Source organism: Cervus canadensis, chromosome 8 (assembly GCF_019320065.1).
Source record: "Cervus canadensis isolate Bull #8, Minnesota chromosome 8, ASM1932006v1, whole genome shotgun sequence".
Classification (NCBI taxonomy): Eukaryota; Metazoa; Chordata; class Mammalia; order Artiodactyla; family Cervidae; genus Cervus; species Cervus canadensis.
The window spans coordinates 67,007,413-67,014,549 of record NC_057393.1 but is presented as its reverse complement, the minus strand read 5'-3'; positions in this window follow the sequence as shown (position 1 = coordinate 67,014,549).

Sequence of the window (7,137 nt, the reverse complement as noted above, 5' to 3'; positions counted from 1 at the left end):
AAACATGGAGACTGAACTTTGGAGGAGCAGAAAAGAGTAGCTTTTTTTTCTTTTAAGAGTAGCTTTATTACTTTGTCAGGCAGAGGGGGGCACGGCAGGCTAAGGCCCTCAAGATTGTGCCTCACTTCCTGGGAAACAGGAAATGGTCTTGTAGCTTCAGAGTGGAAAATAGGCTGTCGATAAGGATCAGGACTGATGTAGTCTTGCATTCTTCTTTCCTCCTAGAGACATTGAGATCATTAGGGCTGGTGGCAGGTGGTTCCAGAACAGGTTCTGGTGGTCCTTGAGGTCATCATTCTGTGACCTTCCTTCTGGCATGAAGAATACTCACAAATAAAAGGAGTGTTAGGGAGTGTTGTCTTCAAGAAGTAAACATCAGGTACATAGTACAACTTTGGCTAGAAAGCAACCATTTTCAGAGTACAATTAAACAAGAGAGGGGGAAACAAAACATCTGTAGGAGACTGTATGGGCAGAAAGAGTAAGAGATGAAAAAGGGCTAACATAATGGGGCTGCCTCAACTAATTTCTGCTACAGCAATATGGCTGTCTTCTCTCTCCTGCTAGGCCTCATGCAGACCTGGGATGGCCTGTGTAATGCTTCCATGCACAAGGTAAGTGCTCAGTAAATACCACCGATGGCCCCAGCCTGGAATTTCCCATGTTCTTGCCTTACCTCACTCATTCTCCTCTCTCAGGAATTTCATCCTGGACCAGCCTACTGCACAGGGACATGACGCCTCCCCATCTCACATGCCATCTCTTCTATTCCTGGTGAGTTTGCCCTCCACAGCACTTTCTGCATCACACCCAGTATGGCACATTTGCACAGGCCTTTGCTCCCAAGACCCTGCGTGCTTTCAGATAGACCAGAGCCAGGGCTTGGCGTGTGGTAAGTGCTTGTATCAGTCAGTACATTTTTAGTTGTTTTTTTTCTTGCATGTTAGAATACCTCAGAACTTAGAGGTGGCTTTAAAACATATTAGTTTATTTCATGATTTTTGTGGGTCAGGATTTTAGGTTGGGCTCATCTGGGTAGTTCTTCTGGTCTCCGCTGGACCCGCTCATGCTTTTGGGGTAGTTGCTAGGGAGCCAGAGGCTCTGCTTCTTGCAGGTGGCTATCAACTGAGGTAACATGAGGCCACGTGTTCCTCATACATCATCAGGCTAGTCCAGGCTGGTTCACAGGGAGCTGGAGGGTTCGATGAGCAAGACTGGAATCATGCAGGTCTCTCAAGGCCAAAGTCAGAACCTGAACTGTGTCACTTCCATAGTTGTATTGACTAAACCAAGTCACAGCAACACCCTGATTCAATCTCCTGATGGCAGGAGCAGCAAAGTCACATTGTAAGGAACACAGACACAGGGATGGATAGAGAGCTGGGGCTAGTTTTGCAGCCTACTGCTGTACTCAAAAACATTCCCACGATATCTACCACGTAGTGAGTAGTCAGTAAGTACTTATTGACAGTGCTAAAATTTCCAATCACAATGTTTACAAACTTCATTCAATGCAATTAATTGGCAGAATTTTAGCCCTCACCCGTAAGCTATCCGTTACCACCTTCGGTTTCAGAATAGCAAAAGAGGGCATCAGGAAGACAAGCCTGTGTGAGGGGAAGTCCCACTGAGGCTTCTCAGGGAAGAAGTTCGGTTGGCCCCAAACAGCCTCCTCTGAAGAGATCCAGAGCATCTTTAGAGAACTGGGTCCCCAAGGGACCTGGTCCAAACCTGGTCACCTGATTGAAAGCCATCCATCTTTACCTGTGAATAGAGAGAGAATTAGATGTTAGCCAGGGCTCAAACACAGTCCCTATTAAGCCTGATAGCCTAGCAAGCTGCCTGCCAGATAGGAAACAATTTTGTGTGATGACAAAATTGTTATCTGACTGTTTCCTTGAGGGTCTACCCCTCCACTGAGCAGAATAAATTCTCAGGGCACTTGTGGAGGGGACATATCCTGTGCATAGAGCCAAGAGCTCAACTCCTGTGACTGAGAGCCCTGATGGGGAACACTTCCCATCAGAGAATCACTAGAATCAATCTCCAGGCCTGCTGCAGTTTGAACTGCATCCTCCCCAAAAGATACGTTGGAATCTTAACCCCCAGTGCCTCAGATGACATTGTTTCAAGATGGAGTCTTCATAGTAATAAATTAAAATGAGGTGAGCCACGTAGACCCTAATCCGGTAAGACTGATATCCTTGTAAAAGGGAGAAATTTGGTCACAGAGAGACAAGCATAAAGGGAAGACAGTGTGAAGGGACACAGGGAGAAGAGGGCCATCTACAAATCAAGCCAAGGGTTGAGACCTGGGACGGATCCTTTCCTTATGACTCTCGTCTTGATTTGTCAACTCAGCTAACATCTGGTTTCAGACTTCCAGTCTCCAGAACTGTGAGATAGTAAACTACTGTTGCTAAGCCATCCAGTTTGTGGTCGTCTGTTATAAAAGTGATACAAGGCCTTCAATCTCTCCTTTTCCATTCTGTTCTCCTCATATTTGTTCTTATCATACACCCCTTGAGAGAAAAGTACTTTTGGGTAGAAACAAAACATGAAGTCTCAGTGACATGGATGAGGCAGACCCATGCATCATCCTTTGCCTCCCTAAGTCATCCACCTGGGGCCACACCTCTGCCTAGAGCCAAGTTACCATTGACAGAAGCTCAAGGTCACTCCAAGTCACTACCATCCTAAACAGAAGAGTGGTTCACCCCGTCCCTCTTCCAGAAAGCTTAGCCTAGTGAAAGATACCCACCATGAGCCCCCCTGTAGATAGTGCAGGCTTTGCAAAGATGATCAAGAAGCAGTCAGTTCACTAAAGATGCTTGCTGTTTGCTATGGGGAATAAGATTAATACAAAAAGTGACTATAACAAAGTGCTTCTCAAGCTTCAGGCATTGCCATAGCACTTTCTGGATATTTGCAATATCTGAGCCACTCAACAATGAGCTTGAGTCACTTGTATGGACCCAGAGGGTGCATCCTACACTTCTTTTTCCAACCCTGCATTTAGTGGTATCATGTAGGTTATTGGAAATAAGCATGGTGACAAAATTTACAGTGTGGAAACCAGCACACACTAAAAATCAGGACTTTTTTGGAGGGAAGTGGTAATACAGTTTACTTGCTGCTGCTGCTGCTGCTAAGTCGCTTCAGTTGTGTCTGACTCTGTGCGACCCCATAGACAGCAGCCCACCAGGCTCCCCCGTCCCTGGGATTCTCCAGGCAAGAACACTGGAGTGGGTTGCCATTTCCTTCTCCAACACATGAAAGTGAAAAGTGAAAGTGAAGTTGCCCACTCGTGTCCAACTCTTCTTGACCCCATGGACTACATGTAGCCTACCAGGCTCCATGGGATTTTCCAGGCAAGAGTACTCCTTTAAATTCATTTTTCCTTTAACTTAAAAAAAAAGTTTATTTTATAGCCAAGACATGGAAGCAACCTAAATATCCATTTACAGATGGATGGATAAAGAAGACGTGATATATATATAGAATACTACTCAAACATAAAAAGAATGAAATCATTCCAGTTGCAGCAATATGGATGGACCTAGAGATTATCATACTAAGTGAAGTAAGTTAGACAAAGACAAATTTCATATGATATAATTTATATGTGGAATCTTTAAAAAATGATACAAATTAACTTATTTACAAAACAGAAATAGACTTACAGACTTAGAAAACAAATTATGATTACCAAAAGGGAAGGGGGGATAAATTAGGTGTTTGGGATTAACAGATACACCTTATTATATACAGAATAGGCAGAGCTACCCAACAATCCCACTCCTGGGCATATATCTGGAGAAAATGGTAATTTGAAAGGATGCGTGCACCGCTATGTTCACTGCAGCACTATCCACAATAGCCAGGACATGGAAGCAACCTAAATATCCATCAACAGAGGAACGGATAAAGAAGATGTGGTACCTATATACAACAGAATATTACTCAGCTGTAAAAGAAACAAAATAATGCCATTTGCAGCAACATGGATGGACCAGGAGATTGTCATACAGAGTGAAATAAATCAGAAAGAGAACCACAAATATCATGTCATATCACTTACATGTAGAATCTAGAAAAATGAACTTATTTCCAGAGCAGAAACAGAGTCACAGATTAGAAAACAAATTTATGGTTACCAAGGGGGTAAAGAGGGAGTGGGATGAATTAGGAGACGAGATTGACATATAGACACTAGTATATATAAAATAGATAATGAATAACAACCTACTGTATACCCCAGAGAACTACATTCAATGTCCAGTAATAACCTATAATGGAAAAAATCTGAAAAAATACATATATTTGTATGTACATATATATGAGAATCACTTTGCTGCACACCTCACCTGTGACTAACACAACATTGCAGTAATAAGTCAACTATACTTCAAATTAAAAAAATTTTTAGTTTAAAGGAAACTTTGTATCATTACTACAAGTGGAAACTCATATCATTTGCTATAGAAAGTAACATTAAAAATAAACAATAAGTCAATTGTATCTCAATAGAAGTGGAAAGCATTTTAAAATATAATTAAAATGAATCAATGTTATTAAATTGTAGCAAATTATTGTTGCCTGCTAAAGGTCTGCTTCTGGGACTTATAAAGATTTGTTCTCTTTATAAAAGAGTCTAGCAAATGTTAGGGAGATGGTAAAGCATACCAGTGCCTTGATTAATTGAAGATGATTGAACAAGATTTGAAAAGGGAATAGTTTTCACATCAGTGTTCCTGGAGCTCCAGGAATCAGCTCCTTGGGAAAGACTTGTCATATTGCAATAAAGAGAAATTTGAGTTCAGCAGTACCAAGTAAAGAGTTCCAAAAACAGGCTGCTCCCAATGTGCCCACCAACTGCAGGGGGTAAAAAAAAAAAGGTACTTGAATAAATCTTGGGTTGAGTTAAATTTCAATAGGCACAGAATAAGAGTGAGAAGCCAGTGAGGGTAGGAAAGGAGTAGGACAGGGAAGACCATTTCTGGAGGAGGGCTCAGTTTGAGCAGAAGCTCAGAAGTCAGCAAGTTCAGTGTATTCCTGCCCGAGGCTTGGGCTGGGGGTTGGAGGGAAGGAAACAATGGGAATAGTAGGAAAGGGTGCACTGATCTGCCCGTGAGAGCCTTCACTGCCAAAATGACGAGGGCATACTTGATTTACTTACTGGATGTTTCACTTAGCTGTTGCTTTGCAACAAACCTCACTGAGCATGAGTGGCTTACAACCATAAATGTGTATTATTTCTCTCAGTTCTGTAGTTAAGCTGGGCAGTTCCATCTGAACTGGTTTAGCTGGTCTCTATAATCATCTGGCACCTGGCTGGGGCTGGATAATCTAGGACAGACTCACACCTGCATCTGTCAGTAGGGCTCGCTGTTGGCTGACGGGCCTCTGCTCCCCGTGGTCTCTTATTGCCCAGGGGGTCAGCCCAGCCTGAAAAGCAAGCCCAGAGTGAAAGCACTTTTCAAACCTCTGCTAGTGGCACAGATTTTCTATTACCTGATTAACCAAAACATGGCCAAGCCTGGAGTCCATACGGAAGGGCACCAAGAGCGTGGATCGAGGGAGGAGTGAACATTTTGGCACTGTAAAGGCATCAGTCTCCATAATAGGTAACAGAAGATCTCTGGAAGCCTTTGAGCAAGGGAGTGGTGTGACTAGGGAAACACTCTGGGAGGAAGGGACAGAGCATGGGATGATTTGAAATAATAATAACAATGATGATTTATACTAAAATATCACTTTTTCTACTAAGCTGTTACTTTATTCAGTCTTTACATACATACATACATACTTACACAGGCACACACACCTGTTAGTAGCCCCATTTTAAAGATGAGGAAACCAAGCCATGAAGAAATAAAAGAGCTTGTCAGAGGTCATAGAGCTACTAAGCGGAAGCATTAGGATTCCATTTCAGGTAGCCTATCTCTATAACTCTGCATGTATAACTACTGAACTGTTGACTGAAGAAAATGCAGAACCTAAAAGTTGTGAGTTATGTTTTATTTGTCAGATAGTCTTAGGATTTCAAGCCCAGGAGACAACGTCTCAAACAGCACTGAGGGACTGCTCCAAAGAAGAAAAGGGGAAGGCAGGGTATATAGGAGTTTTTGCAGCAAAACCAGGTAGTCAGAACATCAAAAGATTATTGTTAATAAAAGAAAACCAGATATCTCTAGTTAAGGCAGTTAACACTTCTCTGTATATAGGAAGATGCAAGAGCCTGGGCTCACTTAAATAATTCCTTTGATACGCACCTCAGCTATCTGGGGGCAGTGTCCTGTGTTTCCCCATCCTAGGTTTCCTTAGGTGCGCTCTGGGGTGGTGGTGATGGGGGTGACTGCTAGATGGGCTTGGCAATGGGCTGCCTGTTTGTCTCCATCCTGAGCTCTCTCAGGGCTCACCATCCAGGTGGCCGTAATGTGATGGGTTGCTGGCTGTAATATCCTTTGTTTACTGATACGGCAGACAACAGTTTAGTTCTCAAAACTATGGAAGGACTCAAGAGAAAACCCTTCTGATGGTCGATGTGAGGAAGGGAAGGGCCAAATTTAGGGTAGGTGTAGAGGGGACAAAAAAAAAGAACAGATTCAACAGATAATTCTGAGATAGACCCTGCAGCACTTGGAAACTGATGTGGGGGGAAATGTATGGGATGTGAGGGCTGGACCATGAAGAAGGCTGAATGCCGAAGAATTGATGCTTTCGATCTGTGGTGCTGGAGAAGACTCTTGAGAGTCCCTTGGACTGCCAGGAGATCAAACCAGCCAATCCTAAGGGAAATCAACTCTGAATACTCATTGGAAGGACTGATGCTGAAGCTCCAATAGTTTGGCCACCAGATGCGAAGAGACAACTCATTGGAAGGGACCCTGATGCTGGGAAAGATTGAGGGCAAGAGGAGAAGGGGGCAACAGAGGATAAGATGGTTGGATGGCATCACTGACTCAATGCACATGAATTTGAACAAACTCTGGGAGATGGTGAAGGACAGGAAAGCCTGGTGTGCTGCGGTTCATGGGGTCACAAAGAATCAGGTACGACTTGGCAGCTAAACGACAACAAAATGTATGGGAGAGGTGTCAGGTGTGGGGGACTAGGTTGTGCCTTGCATGGGAT